The sequence below is a fragment of the Tachyglossus aculeatus genome, chromosome 14 (genome assembly GCF_015852505.1).
Source record: "Tachyglossus aculeatus isolate mTacAcu1 chromosome 14, mTacAcu1.pri, whole genome shotgun sequence".
Lineage (NCBI taxonomy): Eukaryota > Metazoa > Chordata > Mammalia > Monotremata > Tachyglossidae > Tachyglossus > Tachyglossus aculeatus.
This window is the reverse complement of record NC_052079.1, coordinates 57,062,296-57,084,808: the sequence shown is the minus strand read 5'-3', so window position 1 is coordinate 57,084,808 and position 22,513 is coordinate 57,062,296. Positions and strand designations below refer to the sequence as shown.

Genomic DNA, 22,513 nt, shown 5'->3' with positions numbered 1-22,513 from the left:
AAGTGACTTGCCCACAGTCACACAGCGGACAAGCGGTGGAGCCGGGATTAGAACCCACGACCTCGGACTCCCAGGCACCTTATTGTCCAGAAACCAGGTGGATCTCGGGTGCCGGCCGTCGCCCACAGGTAGATCTTGGCGCCTTCAGTGAGGGGCAAACTTTGGGCAGGGGGCTGCCAGCTGGGTCGTTGCCTTGGAGATGGAATTGTGGCCTGAGGAAATGGTGCCATTTTTGGTGGTTTTACTTCCTTATTTAAGAGCACATGCCCATCACTCCTGTATATATGTTTGCACATATTTATTACTCTATTTATTTATTTATTTTACTTGTACATACATATCTATTCTATTTATTTTATTTTGTTAGTATGTTTGGTTTTGTTCTCTGTCTCCCCCTTTTAGACCGTGAGCCCACTGCTGGGTAGGGACTGTCTCTATATGTTGCCAACTTGGACTTCCCAAGCGCTTAGTCCAGTGCTCTGCACCCAGTAAGCGCTCAATAAATACGATTGATGATGATGATCACTCGCCACCTCCGAAGAACACGGGCTCGAGCCCAGGGTGGGGTGGACGGATAACTTCTCTGTGCCTCAGTTCCCTCATCTGTAAAATGGGGATGAAGGCTGTGAGCCCCCCGCGGGACAACCTGATCACCTTGTAACCTCCTCAGCACTTAGAGCAGTGCTTTGCACATAGTAAGCGCTTAGTAATATTAAGGCAGGGGTGTGTCCAGACAACCTTTCTACCACCCCGGGCCTCCCGGGTTTTCTGGCCTCCAACAGAGAGGTTACGGAGCCTGCTCAGTTGTCATCATCATCATCATCAATCGTATTTATTGAGCGCTTACTATGTGCAGAGCACTGTACTAAGCGCTTGGGAAGTACAAAATGGCAACATATAGAAACAGTGCCTACCCAACAGTGGGCTCACAGTCTAAAAGGGGGAGACAGAGAACAAAACCAAACATACTAACAAAATAAAATAAATAGGATAGATATGTACAAGTAAAATAAATAGAGTAATAAATATGTACAACCATATATACATCTATACAGGTGCTGTGGGGAAGGGAAGGAGGTAAGATGGGGGGGATGGAGAGGGGGACGAGGGGGAGAGGAAGGAAGCTCAGTCAGGTTGGTGCTAGAGACCGACTCCCAGCCGTTCCCCGCTACGGACTGCCGTGCCAGGGAGCGGATTAGGGGCCGGGAGGAGTGATGCGGGATTGGGATGAATCATCCCCCCTTCCCCGGACCACGGGACCAGGCGGGCTGGTTGCTGGGAGACCACGGCAGCAGACGGATCGTGGCAGGGTGGGTGGCAGCCCGAGATGGAGGCCGCCCTGGTCTTAGACAAGCGCTGGGCGGGATTGTGAGCGGAAGGAATGAATGTGCCAGCAGGGGACCACAGGGTGGGCGGCTGGGCGGATGGGTGGGTGTGTGTGAAAGAGGGAGAGAGAGAGAGAGAGAGAGAGAGAGAGAGAGAGAGAGAGAAATCGCAAGAGAGAGCACGCCATTCTCCAAAGAGTGCGTTTATGTCACTGAAATGCTAAAGGAAGACGAGAGAAGGGGCTGCTGAGACAGAGGAAACCACAAACTTCTGCCCGAGGAAAGCGGGAAGAGGTTAGGATTCTTCTGCCTGGAAAGATCAATCAATCAATCGTATTTATTGAGCGCTTCCTGTGTGCAGAGCACTATACTAAGCGCTTGGGAAGTATAAGTTGGCAACATATAGAGACGGTCCCTACCCGACAGTGGGCTCACAGTCTAAAAGATGCAGGTCGAGAGGATGGATGGAAGTTCCAAAAGCACGATGGGCACGGCCAAAGCCGGCACGGAGTTGTGGGTCACCAGATGGCACGACACCAGGGCACCCCCCCGGCTTAGACCGGTAGTTGTGGGATCGCCTCCAGTCAGTTCGGTGTGACCACGTCAGCAGCGAACCCCACGGAGCGTCAGCTGGCGGGCCGGGCCGGCTGCTACCGGGTCCCGGCAGGCCGTCAGCTCGCTGGCACTCATCATCATCATCATCAATTGTATTTATTGAGCGCTTACTCTGTGTAGAGCACTGTACTAAGTGCTTGAGAAGTACAAATTGGCAACATATAGAGCCAGTCCCTACCCAACAGTGGGCTCACAGTCTAAAAGGGGGAGACAGAGAACAAAACCAAACATACTAACACAATAAAATAAATAGAATAGATATGTACAAGTAAAATAGAGTAATAAATATGTACAAACATATATACATATATACAGGTGCTGTGGGGAAGGGAAGGAGGTAAGATGGGGGGGATGGAGAGGGGGACGAGGGGGAGAAGAAGGAAGGGGCTCAGTCTGGGAAGGCCTCCTGGAGGAGGTGAGCTCTCAGCAGGGCCTTGAAGGGAAGAAGAGAGCTAGCTTGGCGGATGGGCAGAGGGATTGGGGGCATTCCAGGCCCGGGGGAGGACGTGGGCCGGGGGTCGATGGCGGGACAGGCGAGAACGAGGTACGGGGAGGAGATTAGCGGCGGAGGAGCGGAGGGTGCGGGCTGGGCTGGAGAAGGAGAGAAGGGAGGTGAGGGAGGAGGGGGTGAGGGGATGGACAGCCTTGAAGCCCAGGGTGAGGAGTTTCTGCCTGATGCGCAGATTGATTGGTAGCCACTCGAGCCGGTTGCCTGCGCAATCTCGCTCCGCTGGGTGGGACGCACGGAATGGACGGGGGCGATGCCCAAACGGCTGCTCTCTGGCCGAGCGAGAGCGGGCACGTGCCAGCAGGGAGGGCAGAAAGACCCAGAGGCAAGAGCTAAAGACAAACTTGCCCGGTGGTGCCGGTGCCATTGGATTCTCCCAACCCCTCAGCACTTATGTACGTATCTCTAAATTAGATATTATAAATTATTCACACTGTCGTCAGTCTCCCCCTCTAGACTGTAAGCTCGTCACGGGCAGGGAATGGGTCTGTTAATTCTGTGGTATTATGCTCTCCCAAGCGCTTCGTACAGCGCTCTGTTATTTGTACATGTTTATTCTATTTATTTCATTTTGTTAATATGTTTTGTTTTGTTCTCTGTCTCCCCCTTCTAGACTGTGAGCCCGTGGTTGGGTAGGGACCATCTCTATATGTTGCCAACTTTCCCAAGCGCTTAGTACAGCACTGTGCACACAGTAAGCACTCAATAAATACGATTGAATGAATAAATGAATGACAGACACATTTTTAAGAAAAGTCTCAAAAGGAAGCTTCTGCCAATAAAAATAATTGCTGTATTTGTTAAGTACTTCCTTTGGGCCAGCCACTGTCCGAAGAGCTGGGGTCCAAGTGGGAGGAAGCCCAGGTACTGAATCCCCGTTTTACAGATGAGGAAACTGAGGCACCGAGAAGTTGTGACCTTTTTTTGTGGTATTTGTTAAGCGCTGGGGTAGGTACACACTAATCAGGCTGGACACAGTCCATGTCCCTCATGGAGCTCGCAGTCTTAATCCCCACGTTACAGACGAGGCAACTGAGGCATAGAGAAGTGAAGTGGCTTGCCCAAGATCACCCAGCAGACACACGTGACGGAGCCAGGATTAAAAACCAGGTCCTTCTCACTGTGCTCTATCCACTAGGCCATACTGCTTCTTGCCCCAGGGCACACTGCAGGACACGTGTTTTGTTTCTCTTGGAATTTCCCAAGCAGCAGGTGCCCAATAAACTCCACCACTACTACTTCTACTCCTCAATTTCAAAAAAAACTGGATTTTATTGGAACACCGAGAGAAGGATCCGGGTGAGTTCATCCCTCCCGGCGGGCAAGGGTCGTGACACCGGCAGGTATGGCGCCGTTCAGGCAGGGAAGATGGGTCCCTGGAGCGTCTCTCCTCCAGTTCTCAAAGGGTTCAATCCATCCGTGTCCTGGAGTACCCGATATTGTACTCATCATCATCATCAGTCGTATTTATTGAGCGCTTACTATGGGCAGAGCACTGTACTCCGCCTTGAGAGTGAGGGAGAGGGGAAGGAGGAGGGAGACTCTCTTTAGAATGGTCTCAGAGAAACTGCTTTGGGCAGTTTCCGACCTAGAATTCGCGTTTCCGTGCTCAGGGGCCAAAGACGGATCCGATCGGCATCCTCATCCCGAGGGAGCCGAGTTGCCGGGAACAGCGCGAGACGAGCGAAACGCCCGTCTGTCGTGCCTGCCTCTCTCCCGCCTCGCTCTGCCAAGAGGATTTCCCAGCCTGAAACCCCTTCCACGAGATCTTCGCAGACCAAGCGGGATCGGGCGGGGTGCGTTCATCCAATCGTATTTATTGAGCGCTCACTGTGTGCAGAGCACTGTGCTAAGCGGTTGGGAAGTACAAGTCGGCGGCATATAGAGACGGTCCCTGCCCAGCAACGGGCTCACGGCTCCTTGGAATCGAGGGTTCGCAATTATCATGGGGCCGAAGTCGCCGCCGTTAATAAGAAGGACTCCCGTTCAGAGTCCATCATCATCATCAATCGTATTTATTGAGCGCTTACTATGTGCAGAGCACTGTACTAAGCGCTTGGGAAGTACAAATTGGCAACATATACAGTCCCTACCCAACAGTGGGCTCACAGTCCAGCCCCAAATCGCCTCCTCTGATCAATGTCAGACCCTTCTCTTCCCCTCCCCCTGCACCCCCAGCCCCGTGACCTGGAAATGTATTAGCCGCCTAGGTTGTCGGGGCGGGCTCCCCCCAGATCAGTCTATGCACCCTGCTTTTCATTTTGTTACTCCCTCTAGACTGGAAGCTTGTAGGGGGCAGGGAATGCGTCCGTTATACCGTTGTGTCGTGCTCTTCTAAGTGCTTAGTACAGTGCCCTGCACACGGTAAGCGCTCAATAAATACAATTGATCGATTCTCTTTACTTGTATTTTGCCGTCTCCCCCATTAGACTGTAAGAGCCTTGGGAGGATGAAGTTGGAGACGATGGCATTTGTTAAGTGCTTGCCATGTGCCAAGCGCTGTACTTAATAATAATAATAATGATGGCATTTATTAAGCGCTTACTATGTGCCAAGCGCTGGACTTAATAATAATAATAATGATGGCATTTATTAAGCGCTTACTATGTGCCAAGTGCTGGACTTAATAATAATAATAGTGATGGCATTTATTAAGCGCTTACTATGTGCCAAGTGCTGGACTTAATAATAATAATAGTGATGGCATTTATTAAGCGCTTACTGTGTGCAAAGCACTGTTCTAAGCGCTGGGGAGGTTACGAGGAGATCAGGTTGTCCCACGGGGGGCTCACAGTCTTCATCCCCATTTTGCAGATGAGGTAACCGAGGCACAGAGAAGTGAAGTGACTTGCCCAAAGTCACCCAGCTGACAATCGGCGGAGCCGGGATTCGAACCCATGACCTCCGACTCCAAAGCCTGGGCTCTTTCCACTGAGCCGCGCTGCTTGAGCGCTTAGTACGGTGCTCTGCACACAGTAAGCGCTCAATAAATACGACTGATTGATTGATTGAGAAGCAGTGTGGGAGTGGGAGGACCTGGATTCTAAACCCGGTCTGCCACTTTCTTGCTGTGTGACCTTGGGCAAGTCACTTCACGTCCTCAGTTCTTCAGTTTCCTCATCCGCAAAATGGGGATTCAATCCCTGTGCTCCCTCCTACTTGGAAGGCGAGCCCCATGTGGGGCCTGATGATCTCGTATCTACCCCAGTGCCTACTACAGTGTTTGGCCCATAGTAAGCACTTAACAAATACCACAATTATTGTTATTATTATTACTACTAAGCGCTGGGGTCGTCACGGTAATCAAAATAAAGAGAAGCAGCATGGCTTAGTGGATAGAGCACAGTCCTGGGAGTCAGACGGACCTGGGTTCTAATCCCGGCTCCGCCGCTTGTCTGCTTTGTGACCAGTCACTTCGCTTCTCCGGGCCTCAGTTTCCTCATCCGAAAATGGGGATGAAGAGCGTGAGCCCCAAGTGGGACAGGGACCGCGTCCAGCCTGATTTGCTTGTATCGATCCCAGTGCTTAGAACAGTACTTGGCACATAGTAAGCACTTCAGTACCATGTTAATGATGATTATTCTTGTTAGGGCAGACCATGGCCCCCATGGGAATCCCAGTCTAAGGGGGAGGGAGTCTTGTCCCAAGCGCTTAGTACAGAGCTCTGCACCGAGTAAGCACTCAGTGAATATTGATGGGTGGGAAAATGCCAAATGCGTGCAAATAATAATAATAATAATTTTGGTATTTGTTAAGCGCTTACTATGTGCAAAGCACTGTTCTAAGCGCTGGGGGGTGGGGACAAGGTGATCAGGTTGTCCCACACGGGGCTCACAGTCTTAATCCCCATTTTACAGATGAGGGAACTGAGGCACAGAGAAGTTAAGTGACTTGCCCAAAGTCACACAGCTGACAATTGGAAGAACGGGGATTTGAACCCATGACCTCTGACTCCAAAGCCCGGGCTCTTTCCACTGAGCCACGCTGCTTCAAATGAGAAGCAGCGTGGTTTACTGGAAAGAGCCCGCGCTTGGGAGTCAGAGGTTGTGGGTTCTAATCCCGGCTCCGCCACTTATCTAGCTCTCTTCCTCCCTTCAAGGCCCTACCGAGAGCTCACCTCCTCCAGGAGGCCTTCCCACACTGAGCCCCTTCCTTCCTCTCCCCCTCATCCCTCTCTCCATCCCCTCATCTTACCTCCTTCCCTTCCCCACAGCACGTGTATATATGTATATATGTTTGTACATATTTATTACTCTATTTATTTATTTATTTTACTTGTACATATCTATTCTATTTATTTTATTTTGTTAGTATGTTTGGTTTTGTTCTCTGTCTCCCCCTTTTAGACTGTGAGCCCACTGTTGGGTAGGGACTGTCTCTATATGTTGCCAACTTGTACTTCCCAAGCGCTTAGTACAGTGCTGTGCACACAGTAAGCACTCAATAAATATGATTGATTGATTGATTATCAGCTGGGTGACTTTGAGCAAGTCACTTAACTTCTCTGAGTCTCAATTACCTCCTCTGTAAAATGGGGATTAAGACTGTGAGCCCCACCTGGGGCAACCTGTTAACCTTGTATCTCCCCCAGTGCTAAGAACGGTGCTTGGCACATAATAAATGCTTAACAAATACCATCATTATTATTGTCATTATTATTATTAAATGGGCCTCAGCTCCAGGCAGGAGGCCAGATATCACTAAGTCGTGTGTCCCAGAACTGGACTCTTGGCCCTCGACTGTAAGCTCGTTGTGGGCGGGGAATGTGTCTGTTATTTTATTGTGTTGTAATAATAATAATGGTATTTGTTAAGTGCTTACTATGTGCTAAACACTGTTCTAAGCACTGGGGTAGATACAAGGTAATCAGGTTGTCCCACGTGGGGCTCACAGACTTAATTCCCATTTTTTTTTACAGATGAGGGAACTGAGGCACAGAGGGGTGAAGTGACTTGCCTAAAGTCACACAGCTGACAAGTGGCGGAGGTGGGATCAGAACCCACGACCTCTGGCTCCCAAGCCCGGGCTCTTGCCACTAAGCCACGCGTTGTACTCTCCCCAGCGCTTAGTACAGTGCTCCGCACACCGTAAGTGCTCAACAAATATGATTGAATGACTAAATATGATCGACTGATTGGTTGAGAGAGCGAGGGACCTTCTGTTTCTCCGCTCCGAGCACGTGGGAAGTGGAGAGGTGAAGGATGCGTCCGAAGCCAGGGGAACCAGGATCGGGATTTGCTGGACCCAATCCCCCCGGCCTGATCCAGTTTTCGGGCCTGATGGGAATTCGATTTGGGCTGGGAGACCCCTCGGTGACTCCCCTGTGGGCCCTGGACAGTTCTTCTGGGAATTCCGATTGTGGAATCTTGGCACCCTCCCCAGTGGGCCCTCGACAGTTCCTCTGGGAATTCCGATTGTGGAATCTTGGCACCCTCCCCTGTGGGCCCTCAACAGTTCCTCTGGGAATTCCAATTGTGGAATCTTGGCACCTAGGGTGATCCGGTGTCTCTCCCCCGCCGCCACCGCTGTCCTTCAATCAATCAATCGATCAGTCAATCAATCGTATTTATTGAGCCTCCCGCCCCTTCCCCAGCCCTTCCTATCATTCGCCCGGAAGCCCGAGCCAGCCGGGCATCTTCTAGACTGTGAGCCCACTGTTGGGTAGAGACTGTCTCTATATGTTGCCGACTTGTAATAATAATAATAATGATGGCATTTATTAAGTGCTTACTATGTGCAAAGCACTGTTCTAAGCGCTGGGGAGGTTACAAGGTGATCAGGTTGTCCCACGGGGGGCTCACAGTCTTAATTAATCCCCATTTTACAGATGAGGTAACTGAGGCCCAGAGAAGTGAAGTGACTTGCCCAGAGTCACATAGCTGACAAGTGGCGGAGTCGGAATTTGAACCCATGACCTCTGACTCCAAAGCCCGGGCTCTTTCCACTGAACAAGTGACTTGCCCAAGGTCACACAGCTGACAATTAGGCAGAATGAAGTGACTTGCCCAAAGTCACACAGCTGATAATTGGTAGAGCCGGGATTTGAACCCATGACCTCGGACTCCAAAGCCCAGGCTCTTTCCACTGAGCCAGGCTGCTTCTCTATCCCTCAAGATAGGATTTGAGACCCCTGGCAGTAGCTGCTCTAATAAACAATACTCTTGATTGATTGATCGATTGATTAATAAAGCAGCATTGCTTAATGGGACTAGCCCAGACTTGGGATTCAGAGGACCTGGTTCCCCTTCTAATAATAATAATAATAATAATGATGGCATTTGTTAAGCTCTTACTATGTGCAAAGCACTGTGCTAAGCGCTGGGGGGATACAAGGTGATCAGGTTGTCCCACGTGGGGCTCACAGTCTTAATTCCCATTTTGCAGTTGAGAGAACTGAGGCTCAGAGAAGTTAAGTGACTTGCCCAAGGTCACACAGCAGACGTGTGGCGGAGCCGGGATTTGAACCCATGACCTCCGACTCCAGAGCCCAGGCTCTTTCCACTGAGCCACGCTGCAAGCTCACGGTGGGCTGGGAATGTGTCTACCAAATCTGTTATATTGTTATACACTCCCAAGCGCTTACAGTATGGGATCAATAAATACGAAGCCCCTTCCTTCCTCTCCCCCTCGTCCCCCTCTCCATCCCCCTCATCTTACCTCCTTCCCTTCCCCGCAGCACCTGTATATATGTATATATGTTTGTACAGATTTATTACTCTATTTATTTATTTATTTAACTTGTACCTATCTATTTTATTTATTTTATTTTGTTAGTATGTTTGGTTTTGTTCTCTGTCTCCCCCTTCTATTTATTTATTTATTTAATTTGTACCTATCTATTCTATTTATTTTATTTTGTTAGTATGTTTGGTTTTGTTCTCTGTCTCCCCCTTCTAGACTGTGAGCCCACTGTTGGGTAGGGACCGTCTCTATATGTTGCTGACTTGGACTTCCCAAGCGCTTAGTACAGTGTTCTGCACACAGTAAGCGCTCAATAAATACAATTGATTGATTGATTGATGGATTCTCATCCCGGTTCTGCCAGCCGGGTGCCAGTGTCGGGCAAGAAACTTCCTCAGTTTCCTCGTCCGTCAAATGTTCTCCCTCGTGCTTAGTCTGGGTGTCCCATTTGTGGCAGCGGTAAATTCGTTGTGGGCAGGGACTGTGTCTGTTTATTTTCCTATTGTGCTCTCCCAAGTGCTTAGTAGGGTGCTCTGCACACAGTAAGCGCTCAATAAAAAACCAAACATATTAACAAAGTAAAATGAATAGAATAGATATGTACAAGTAAAATAAATCAATGAATAGAGTAATAAATCCGTACAAACATATGTACATACATATAGGTGCTGTGGGGAAGGGAAGGAGGTAGGGCGGGGGGGATGGAGAGGGGGAGGATATGTGTGTATATACATATATATATATATATTCCCGAGTCTAAACATTTAGAATTGTGAAAATTTGCCACATTGAGCAACATTTTTAAAAATAAGAACAATATCAATAATAAGATTACCATAGAGCTCACCTCCTCCAGGAGGCCTTCCCAGACTGAGCCCCTTCCTTCCTCTCCCCCCGCCCCCCCCCTCTCCATCCCCCCCATCTTACCTCCTTCCCTTCCCCACAGCACCTCTATATATGTATATATGTTTGTACATATTTTTTACTCTGTTTTACTTGTACATATCTATTCTATTTATTTTATTTTGTTAGTATGTTTTGTTCTCTGTCTCCCCTTTTTAGACTGTGAGCCCACTGTTGGGTAGGGACCGTCTCTATATGTTGCCAACTTGTACTTCCCAAGCGCTTAGTACAGTGCTCTGCACACACTAAGTGCTCAATAAATACAATTGATTGATTGATTGATTAATAAATATGACTGAATAGGGTGGAAGGGATCACGTTGGGCCTGACAATCTTGGCAATCTGACCCCAGGGCTCGGTGCAGTCTTGGCACGCAGTAAGGGCTTAACAAATGCCATCGCTCTTCATTATTAATGAAGAAACCGAGAGCGCCGCGTAGCAACTGGCACTTCTCACCCCGGATCCCGTCACCGGTCCCCTCTCCCTGCCGGGACTCCCGCCACGGGGTCAATTCCCAAAGCCGGGCCAGAGCAAGGGGCGGAAACTCGTCCCTTGGGAAGATGGCGGGAAATTGGGCCCAGGGAAAAGGAAGCCGGTAACTCCAAGCTCTTTGCCTGAGAGCAGGCTTGTTGTTTAATCAATCAATCAATCAATCAATCGTATTTATTGAGCACTTACTGTGTTCGGAGCACTGTACTAAGTGCTTGGGAAGTCCAAGTTGGCAACATATAGAGACAGTCCCTACCCAACAGTGGGCTCACAGTCTAAAAGGGGGAGACAGAGAACAAAACCAAACATACTAACAAAATAAAATCAATAGACTAGATATGTACAAGTAAAATAAATAGAGTAATAAATATGTACAAACATCTATACATATATACAGGTGCTGTGGGGAAGGGAAGGAGGTAAAATGGGGGGATGGAGAGGGGGACGAGGGGGAGAGGAAGGAAGGAGCTCAGTCTGGGAAGGCCTCCTGGAGGAGGCCTTAAGGTAACCAAAGGTCTGGGATCATTTTTTTTTAAGTTGTTTGTAAAAAAAAAAAAAAAAAAGGTATTTGTTAAGCGGTTACTACATGCCAGGCACCGTACTGGGAGTTGGGGTAAATCCAAGCTAATCAAGTTGGACACAGTCCCTGTCCCATGTGAAGCTCACAGTCTTAATCCCCATTTTACAGATGAGGGAACCGAGGCCCCGGGAAGTGATGTGACTGGCCCAGGGACCCACAGCGGACACGAGGCAGGCTCGGGATTAGAACCCAGGCCTCCTGACTCCCAGATTCCCAGGCCTGGGTTCTTTCCTGCTTCCCCAGTAGCCCTGCTTTGATTTTCCCAGTCGGGAGAGGCATCTCTTACTCTATTTATTTATTTATTTTACTTGTACATATTTATTCTATTTATTTTATTCTGTTAATATGTTTTGTTTTGTTGTCTGTCTCCCCCTTCTAGACTGTGAGCCCGCCGTTTGGTAGGGACTGTCTCTATATGTTGCCAACTTGTACTTCCCAAGCGCTTAGTACAGTGCTCTGCACACAGTAAGCGCTCAATAAGTACGATTGATTGATTGACAACCTCTATATGTTGCCAACTTGTACTTCCCAAGCGCTTAGTACAGTGCTCTGCACACAGTAAACGCTCGATAAATACGATTGATTGATTGATTGACCGTCTCTAGATGTTGCCAGCTTGTACTTCCAAAGCGCTTAGTACAGTGCTCTGCACACAGTAAGCGCTCAATAAATACGATCGATTGATTGATTGACCGTCTCTAGATGTTGCCAACTTGTACTTCCCGAGCGCTTAGTACAGTGCTCTGCACACAGTAAGCGCTCGATAAATACGATTGATTGATTGACCGTCTCTAGATGTTGCCGACTTGTACTTCCCAAGCGCTTAGTACAGTGCTCTGCACACAGTAAGCGCTCAATAAATGCGATTGATTGATTGATTGATTGACCATCTCTAGATGTTGCCAACTTGTACTTCCCAAGCGCTTAGTACAGTGCTCGGCACACAGTAAGCGCTCAAGAAATACGATTGAATGAATGAATGAATGAATGAATCAGGTCTTGTTTTGTGCTCCCTGTAGGTGCTCCATCCTAGTGTCGTCGAGGACGGCGGTGTTAATGTGGTTTTCGAAGGAGCGACATCTTTTTTTACTGCCGGCTGCCAACCTGTAATAAACGACTCTTTAAAAAGCCGGTTTTGGTCTTTTAAGGAAGTTCGATCTGACAGGAAGTGGTTACTGGCCTCCCACGCGCTTTTTTTTCTCCCCCCCAGCTGTCCACCGACGGCTTCAAGACTCCCTAGTCAAGGAGAAACTCGAATTTGGGCTTTAGGACAAACCCGAGCCCAGTCCAGAGTTGGACGGGGCAGTGATTCACCCCAATTCATAATCATAATAATAATGACGGCATTTATTAAGCGCTTACTATGTGCAAAGCACCGTTCTAAGCGCTGGGGAGGTTACAAGGCGATCGGGTTGTCCCACGGGGGGCTCACAGTCTTCATCCCCATTTTACAGATGAGGGAACTAAGGCCCAGAGAAATGAAGTGACTTGCCCAAAGTCACCCAGCTGACAATTGGCGGAGCCGGGATAATAATAATAATATTAATAATAATGATGGCATTTATTAAGCGCTTACTATGTGCAAAGCACTGTTCTAAGCGCTGGGGAGGTTACAAGGCGATCGGGTTGTCCCACGGGGGGCTCACAGTCTTCATCCCCATTTTACAGCTGAGGGAACTAAGGCCCAGAGAAGTGAAGTGACTTGCCCAGAGTCACCCAGCTGACAATTGGCGGAGCCGGGATTTGAACCCATGACCTCTGACTCCAAAGCCCGGGCTCTTTCCACTGAGCCACGCCACTTCATCCGTCTCCCAGCTGCCCTCCGAGCTTCCTCCTCCCTGCGTCGTCCTTTGAATCAATCAATCAATCAATCAATCGTATTTATTGAGCGCTTACTGTGTGCAGAGCACTGTACTAAGCGCTTGGGAAGTACAAGTGGAAGCGGACGGGACCCCGATAGGAGCTTCAGGATGAAATCGTTTCGGCCCCGCTCGTTCCAGCCGGGTGGCGATCCGTGGTCCCGGGCAGCTGCCGGAAAGGCAGACCCGACGAACTTCAGGGTCCTCTATCAATCAATCAATCAATCAATCGTATTTATTGAGCGCTTACTGTGTGCAGAGCACTGTACTAAGCGCATGGGAAGTCCAAGTTGGCAACATATAGAGACGGTCCCTACCCAACAGTGGGCTCACAGTCTAGAAGAAAATCCTTTCCCTGACGGGGAATCGAACCCGGGCCGCGGCGGTGAGAGCGCCGAATCCTAACCACTAGACCACCAGGGATAAGTGTTTACTATGGGTTCAGACACTGTTCTAAGCGCTGAGGCTTCGTCAATCACAGTCCATGTCCTATCTGGGGTGCAAATTCACACATCAGAGCAGCCACTTTGGAGGAAAAGATGCTTTTGGGCTTCCTTGGAGATCTGTAGGTGGGTGTGGCCATGTGGGGAATTTTCCTGGATTTTTTTTTTATGGCATTTGTTAATCAATGAATCGTATTTATTGAGCGCTTACTGTGTTCAGAACACTGTTAATCACTTATTATGTGCAACGTGGCTCAATGGAAAAAGCACGGGCTTGGGAGTCAGAGGTTATGGGTTCAAATTCTGGCTCCGCCACTTGTCAGCTGTGTGACTTTGGGCCAGTCACTTAACTTCTCTGGGCCTCACTTACCTCATCTGTAAAATGGGGATGAAGACTGTGAGCCCCACGTGGGACAACCTTGTATTCTCCCCAGCGCTTAGAACAGTGCTTTGCACATAGTAAGCGCTTAATAAATGCCATTGTTATTATTATTATGTGCCAGGCACTGTTCTAAGTGCTGAGCTTGCTGCAAGCTAATCAGGTTGGACACAGTCCATATCTCACATGGGGCCAGCAGCCTTAATCCTCATTTTGCAGATGAGGGAACTGAGGCCTGGTGAAGTGAAGCGCTTAGTACAGTGCTCTGCACATAGTAAGCGCTCAGTAAATACGATTGATGAAGTGAAGTGACTTACCCAAGGTCACCCAACAGACTAGTGGAGGAGCTGAGATCAGAACACGGGACCTCCCGAGTGCCAGGCCTGTGCTCTGTCCACTAGCCTGAACTTACCTTCAAGCGCCTAGTACAGTGCTCTGCACACAGTAAGCGCTCAATAAATACGATTGAATGAATGAACTCACCTGTGTCCCATGATGGTTCTAGAATCTGGCCAGGGGAGGGAGAGGGGAAGAAGCCTCAGAAGGTCATCTTGTCCAGCCCTCTGCCTTTAGCCTGCTTTGAACTCAGCTGTCACTGGCCAGACAAATGAGAATAATAATAATCAATCAATCATATTTATTGAGCGCTTACTGTGTGCTGAGCACTGTACTAAGCGCTTGGGAAGTACAAGTTGGCAACATATAGAGATAGTCCTTACCCAACAGTGGGCTCAACAGTCTAATTATGGCACTTATTAAGCGCTTACTTTGAGCCCAACACTGTTCTAAGCACTGGGATGGAGCCCACTGTTGGGTAGGGACCGTCTCTCTATGTTACCAACTTGTACTTCCCAAGCGCTTAGTACAGTGCTCTGCACACAGTAAGCGCTCAATAAATACGATTGATTGATTGATTGACACAATCAGGTGGGCACAGTCCTGTTCCACCTGAGACTCACACTCTTAACCCCCGTTTTACAGATGAGGGAACTGAAGCACAGAGAAGTCACTTGCCCAGGGTCACCCAGCAGACGTGTGGAGGAACCGGGATTAGAACCCCGGTCCTACTCGCCCAGGCTCTATCCACCAAGCCAGGCCGCTGCTTTCAGCAGGCGACCCCGTGGCCCGCTTTGGGTGGGAGTAGCTGCTTTGGCCATTTTCTCGGTCCCGAAGAATTGCTCTCCCTCCTTTCCTCTCTAAATTTGGGGCCGGGGTTTCGGGGCCTGGAGGAGGGGAGAGCAGGGGGCTGAGGGGGTTGGCAGGCGCCCGGGAAATGTAGTGTCTATCTCAAGGAGGCGGCATTCCAAGCAAAGTAGAGGAACCAGGATGGTCTTAAAAGAGTTTATTAGGACAGATAGGACGGCCACTGTCGATTTGCCAAGTATTTCATTCATTCAATCGTATTTATTGACCGCTTACCCTGTGCGGAGCGCTGTACTAAGCGCTTGGGAGTACACTCAAACAATAAACAAATACAATTGAATGATCGAATGAATGAATGAATAAACAGATACAGTCCCTGCCCCCAACGAGCTTATGGTCTAGAGTGTTCGTAGCTTACAGTCTGAGGATTTCCTGACCCCAAAGGGGAGAGGCAGGGAAAATGGCAGTCATCTCTCTGGGAGCGACCCCCAACCCAGCGCCCCCCGACAGAGCCGGCCTTCGGGCTCTTTGGCCGGGCTTCTACGAGGGCGGCCAGGCACTGCAGTTGGTCCTCAGGAGCCGCGGTTCCTCCTTCCAGGGCATCACCAGCACTTGGAAGTCACACTGGAGCTAGCCGAGGGATGGACGGATGGACAGACAGTCAGGACGGGCCGCGGCGGACGTAGCGCCTCGCCTGAGTCCTGTCCGGCTTCCCTCCCCGGCCTCGTCCGGACAGCGCTTGCTCCGGCGTCCGTCTGTGCGCCGGAGCCCTTAGCGTCCTCTCCGTATCGTTTCTTAGGCCTCTCGAGGCCTCCGTCAATCAATCAGTGGTGCTTATCGAGCGCTGACTATGCGCGGAGCACTCTAAGCGCTCGGGAGGGTCCGGTCCAACAGAGCAAGTGGACTCGTTTCCTGCCTTTAAGGAGTTTCCAGGGAAGAGAAGAGCTTCCACGCGCCTCTCCGCTCCGTCAGCTGACTTCCCGCTCCCCACACCCGCCTCTCCCCCGATCCGGGTGCAGGTGTTTCTCTCTTCCTTCTCCTTCCTCTCCCCCCAACCCCCCCTCTTCCTCCCACTCCCTCCCGCTCTCCCATCTGCTCAAACTCAGACGAGCGGATAGACTCCCAGCGCTCTGCCCTGTTCTGTGTAAGATGGTTAGGATGGGGGTTGGAGGAGCAGAGGAGCTAGAATCCCCTTCATCATCAATCGTTATTTATTGAGCACTTAACTGTGTGCAGAGCACTGTACTAAGCACTTGGGAAGTACAAATTGGCAACGTATAGAGACAGTCCCTACCCAACAGTGGGCTCACAGTCTAAAAGGGGGAGACAGAGAACAAAACCAAACATACTAACAAAATAAAATAAATAGAATAGATATGTACAAATAAAATAAATAGAGTCATAAATATGAATAAACAAGCGTTCGGGAGCACCCCTTAATGTGAACATTAGGCCCCCCCTTGTACCTGGAAACTGTTTTGGGGTGGGAGGCGGTTCAGGGAGCCCCACCCTCCGCTCACCTGGTTTTCCGGGCCCTGGACGAGGCTGCAGTTGGCCGGATTGGGCATCGCCGTCCTCGCTTCCTTCCCGCGGTCGACGCTGTCCAGGACGACGGTCAGATAGTAGAGCATCCCGGACACCACCTACGCCCGAGGCAGGGCAGCGGTCGGCCCACAGTGGGGATGGGGACCCCTCCTCCCGCCACCTGTCCGGATCTCCTCATCCTCGGGGATGCCCGTCCCCAGAGACAGTGAGACGGGCAGGCTGGCGGGCGGAGGGCACGAGAGGAGGAGCCACGGAGATAAGGCCGGAGCCGCCTGGCTAACCCGGAAGCTTCTGGCAAGGAGGACCGACTCAAGGTCACATACACTGAGACGCAGTGTGGCTCAGTGGTAAGAGCAGGGGCTTTGGGGTCAGAGGTCACGGGTTCAAATCCCGGCTCTGCCAGTTGTCAGCTGGGTGACTTTGGGCAAGTCACTTAACTTCTCTGTGCCTCAGCTACCTCATCTGTAAAATGGGGATTAAGACTGTGAGCCCCCTGCGGGACAACCTGATCACCCTGTATCTACCCCAGCGCTTAGAACAGTGCTTTGCACATAGTAAGCGCTTAATAAATGCCATTATTATTATTATTATTACATACATAGCCGCCTGGCTAAGAGAGCACAGGCCTTTGAGTCAGAAAAGGTCATGGGTTCTAATCCCGGCCCCTCCACTTGTCTGTCGCGTGACCTTGGGTGAGTCACTTTGCCTCTCCGGGTCTCAGTTCCCTCATCTGTCAAATGGGGATCGAGACTGTGAGCCCCACAGGGAACAGGGACTGTGTTCAACCGGATTTGCCTCTCAGCGCTTAGAACAGTGCTTTGCACATAGTGAGCGCTTAACAAACGCCGTCGTTATTATTATTACCGTGCCTGGCGTATAGTAAGCGCTTAAACAGATACCGCAACTATTATTGTTATTACATGGCTCAGTGGAAAGAGCATGGGCTTTGGAGTCAGAGGTCAGCGGTTCAAATCCCGGCTCCACCAATTGTCAGCTGTGTGACTTTGGGCAAGTCACTTCACTTCTCTGGGCCCCAGTTACCTCATCTGTAAAATGGGGATTGAGTGTGAGCCCCCCCATGGGACAACCTGATCACCTTGTAACTTCCCCAGCGCTTAGAATAGTGCTTTGCACATAGTAAGCGCTTAATAAATGCCATCATTGTTATTATTATTGTTAAGGTCGCTGAGTTTCCCAGCCTGGAGGGGGAAGCTGGTTGCCTGGGAAGAGGCCAGTGCCATCCCTGGCCAACTCCCCCTCGAGCACCCGATGTCTCCACCTTGCCTTGATGCCCGGGGTGCCCCCCGCCTCATTCCCATATTGCTCATATTACTAGGCAAGACCTCACCACTCTGCTTCGAGTTGTCCGTTTCATCCAGGTTAAGTGGTCCTGGCAGCATAACCAGGATCCTAAGCAATAGGTAGTAGAATAGCTATTTAAACATTTAGCTAAATAGCTAGTTAGCTATTTTTTTTTAATGGTATCTGTAAAGTGCTTTGTGCCAGGCGCTGTAGTAAGCTCCGGGATAGACACAAACTAATCAGGTTAGACACCATCCACCTCCCACACGGGGCTCATAGTCTTAATCACCATTTCACAGATGAGGTAACTGAGGCACAGAGAAGTTAAGGGACTTGTCCAGGGTCACATAGCCGACAAGTGGCGGAGCTGGTATTAAAGTCCAGGCCTAATCTGGAAGGAGGTCCCCCCCACCCTACCTCCTTCCCCTCTCCTCGGCACTCGTATATATTTGTACAGATTTATTACTCTATTTATTTTACTTGTACATATTTACTATTCTATTTATTTTGTTAATGATGTGCATATAGCTTTAATTCTATTTGTTCTGATGATTTTGACACCCATGTGTTTGGTTTTGTCTGTCTCCCCCTTCTAGACTGCGAGCCCGGTGTTGGGTAGGGACCGTCTCTAGATGCTGCCGACTTGTACTTCCCAAGCGCTTAGTACAGTGCTCTGCACACAGTAAGCGCTCGATAAATACGATTGAATGAATGAATGAATGAATGAATTCCCGCTCCCCCTTTCTGCACCCCGGCCCCCAGGCTTCTGCCCCTCTCCCAACTCCGTCACCTGCGCCTGGGCCTTGACGACCCGCGGGGCTGAGAAGTAGAAACTGCTGTTGCTGTCCCGGTTGTAGCTGTCCAGGGCCACCCGGGCCAAGTCTTGCACCGCGGGGGTGGACGCGTCCAGCGTCAGCCGCTGCCCGAGCAGGGCGAGGGAGGGGCAGGGCAGCGCCTGCAGCCCCAGAAGCCCCAGCAGCAGCAGCAGCAGCAGTGGCCAAGGCGGTGGCGTCGGGCTCCTTGGCATCGTCGTCATCGTGGTGCCGGCCCAAGATGGGAAGACCTCTGCCCAGCTGGCCTTTTATCCCTCGAGGAACCCCACCCCGGCCAGCATCGCTCCCACCTGCTCCGGCCCACCTGCCGCCCTCAGGCGTGGTCGGGGACATCTGGCCCTCTGAAGGAGTCTCTGTTCTCTCCTTCCGTCTCCCGCCTTCCCCGGCCCCTCCCCGCCAGGTGGTACACCGTTCGGTTTCCCAACGAGGGTCCCTCGGCGCGTGGGAGCATCCCCTCGCCCCCTCCTATCTCACCTCCCTTCTCTCCTTCTCCAGCCCAGCCCGCACCCTCCGCTCCTTCACTGCTAATCTCCTCACCGTACCTCGTTCTGGCCTGTCCCGCCATTGACCCCCGGCCCACATCCTCCCCCGGGCCTGGAATGCCCTCCCTCTGCCCATCTGCCAAGCTAGCTCTCTTCCTCCCTTCAAGGCCCTACTGAGAGCTCACCTCCTCCAGGAGGCCTTCCCAGACTGAGCCCCTTCCTTCCTCTCCCCCTCGTCCCCCTCTCCATCCCCCCATCTTACCTCCTTCCCTTCCCCACAGCACCTGTATATATGTTTGTACATATTTATTACTCTATTTATTTTACTTGTACATATCTATTCTATTTATTTTATTTTGTTAGTGTGTTTGGTTTTGTTCTCTGTCTCCCCCTTTCAGACTGTGAGCCCACTGTTGGGTAGGGACTGTCTCTATATGTTGCCAACTTGTACTTCCCAAGCGCTTAGTACAGTGCTCTGCACACAGTAAGTGCTCAATGAATACGATTGATTAATTGATTGATTGACCACCACCAGTCATTGCCACCAGCCTGTGCTTGCGGGGGTAGACTGGGCCAGCTGGGCGGGTCCGTCTCCGAACACAGCCATCTGTTGGCCATTCCCCCTGGGCACCCACCTCAGCGGCCCCTGTTTGGGAAGGAAACCCGGGCCCGGGGCCCGCGATTTTAATACCGCTGTGGTGGCCGTTCAAGAGATGATAGGCCCGAGTTGGCCTCTCAGTATAATATGAATGAATGAATGACTAGTGGATGGAACTCGGGCCTGGGAATTAGAAGGTTGTGGGTTCTAATCCCAGCTCCACCACTTGTTTGCTATGAGACCTTGAGCAAGTCACTTCACTTCTATGCCTCAGTCACCTCATCTATAAAATGGGGATTAAGATTGTGAGCCTCATGTGGGTCATGGACAGGGCCTGGCACAGAGTAAGCACTTAACAAATACACTGTTATTATTATTAACTGGACGGCCGGGATGGCAGGATGTGCTGGATGTTAGCACAGTGAGAGCATCACCCTGCGGTGCCCCAGCACAGATGCCCCACGGACTTGACCGCCGGCACGGGCTGTTCGGTGCAGATCTGTCGTCCCCGTCCTTCCCTCTCGCTGCTCACTCCTCGGCCCCCCGGTCACCCCCCGAACGGGGGGTGTCCGTCCCTGTGGCGTAGGTTCCCCACCGTCCCTGTGCCCCTGCGGCACCTGTCGGCCTAGAATAATAATAATAATAATAATAATAATGGCATTTATTAAGTGCTTACTATGTGCAAATCATTCAATCAATCTATCATATTTATTGAGCGCTTACTGTGTGCAGAGCATTGTACTAAGCGCTTGGGAACTACAAGCTGGCAACATATCATCATCATCATCAATCGTATTTATTGAGCACTTGCTATGTGCAGAGCACTGTACTAAGCACTTGGAAAGTACAAATTGGCAACATATAGAGACAGTCCCTACCCAACAGTGGGCTCACAGTCTAGAAGGGGGAGACAGAGAACAAAAACAAACATACTAACTTCCCCTCCCCACAGCACTTGTATATATTCGTACATATTTATTACTCTATTTTATTTGTACATATTTACTATATTTATTTAAGCAAAGATGTATATATAGCTATAATTCTGTTTATTCTGATGGTATTGACACCTATCTACTTGTTTTGTTTTGTTGTCTGTCTCCCCCTTCTAATGACAACATTTATTAAGCGCTTACTATGTGCAAAGCACTGTTCTAAGCGCTGGGGAGGTTACAAGGTGATCAGGTTGTCCCATGGGGGGCTCACAGTCTTAATCCCCATTTTACAGATGAGATAACTGGGGCACAGAGAAGTTAAGTGACTTGCTCAGAGTCACACAGCTGACAATTGGCAGAGCCAGGATTTGAACCCATGATCTCTGACTCCAAAGCCCGGGCTCTTTCCATTGAGCCATGCTGCTTCTCTAGAAGCACCCCCCGGTTGCCAGGGCCTCAGCTCTAGATGCCCAGGGCATCACCATCGCCGTTGACCGGACACCCAGGCAACATGGTTCTTTTGGCTCGGTGGATTCATTCATTCATTCAATCATATTTATTGAGCGCTTACTGTGTGCAGAGCACTGTACTAAGCGCTTGATTCATTCAGTTGTATTTATTGAGCACTTACTATGTGCAGAGCACTGTACCAAGTGCTTGGGAAGTACAGATTGGCAACAAATAGAGACAGTCCCTACCCAATAATGGGCTCACAGTGTAGAGAAGCAGCTTGGGTCAGTGGAAAGAGCCCGGGCTTTGGAGTCAGAGGTCATGGGTTCATATCCTGGCTCTGCCAATTGCCACCTGTGTGACTTTGGGCATGTCACTTAACTTCTCTGTGCCTCAGTTCCCTCATCTGGAAAATGGGGATTAAGACTGTGAGCCCCACTTGGGGCAACCTGATCACCTTGTAACCTCCCCAGCACTTAGAACAGTGCTTTGCACATAGTAAGCGCTTAATAAATGTTGTCATTAGAAGGGGGAGACAGACAACAAAACAAAACAAGTAGATAGGTGTCAGTACCATCAGAATAAATAGAATTATAGCTATATATACATCATTGCTAAAATAAATATAGTAAATATGTACAAATAAAATAGAGTAATAAATATGTACAAATATATACAAGTGCTGTGGGGAGGGGAAGGGGGTAGGGCAGAGGGAGGGGAGGGTGGATGCTTCTAAGCCTGTGGGGCTGGGAAGGGGGATTCATTCATTCATTTAATCGTATTTATTGAGCGCTTACCATGTGCAGAGCACTGTACTTAGTGCTTGGGAAGTACAAGTTGGAAACATATAGAGACGATCCCTACCCAACAGTGGGCTCACAGTCTAGAAGTGGGGTGGGGGGGGGGGGGTGGATGAATGAAGGGAGCAAGTTAGGACGATGCAGAAAGGAATGGGAGAAGAGGAAATGGGGGCTTAGTCAGGGAAGTCCTCTTGGAGGAGATGGGCCTTCAATAAGGCTTTGAAGCGGGGGAGAGTCATTGTCGGATGTGAGGAAGGACCAGGCCGGAGGTGGGCCGTGGGCAAGAGATCAGCAGCCAGATTGACGAGATGGAGGGATAATGAGAAGGTTGGCATTGGAGGAGCAAAGTGTACGGGCTGAGTGGTAATAGGAAAATAGCCAGGTGAGGTAGAAGGGGGCAAGGGGATTGAGGGCTTGAAATCAGTCAATCAATCAATCGTATTTATTGAGCGCTTACTGTGTGCAGATCACTGTACTAAGCGCTAGGGAAATACAAGTTGGCAACATATAGAGACAGTCCCTACCCAACAGTGGGCTTACAATAGTGAGCAGTTTTTGTCTGATGCAGAGGTGGATGGGCAACCACTGGAGTTTCCTGAGGAGTGGGGAAACATGGCCTGAACGTTTTTCTAGGAAAATGATC

The 22,513-nt window shown here is 50.1% G+C and overlaps 1 protein-coding gene, 1 long non-coding RNA gene and 1 other non-coding gene across 4 annotated transcripts in view; 1 reads left to right on the top strand and 2 right to left on the bottom strand.

Annotated features, from left to right (window-relative positions):
* Positions 1 to 22,513, top strand: part of GRAMD4 (GRAM domain containing 4) — a 114,283-nt gene that overhangs the window by 16,794 nt on the left and 74,976 nt on the right. The window lies entirely within an intron of this gene.
* TRNAE-CUC lies at positions 13,312 to 13,383 on the bottom strand. The gene has a single exon. It is a non-coding gene; the product is annotated as a tRNA-Glu (tRNA).
* Positions 15,433 to 18,745, bottom strand: LOC119936753. The gene is made up of 3 exons (XR_005453838.1): positions 18,563 to 18,745; positions 16,446 to 16,568; positions 15,433 to 15,555 (listed from the first exon to the last, which is right to left on the bottom strand). It is a non-coding gene; the product is annotated as an uncharacterized LOC119936753 (long non-coding RNA).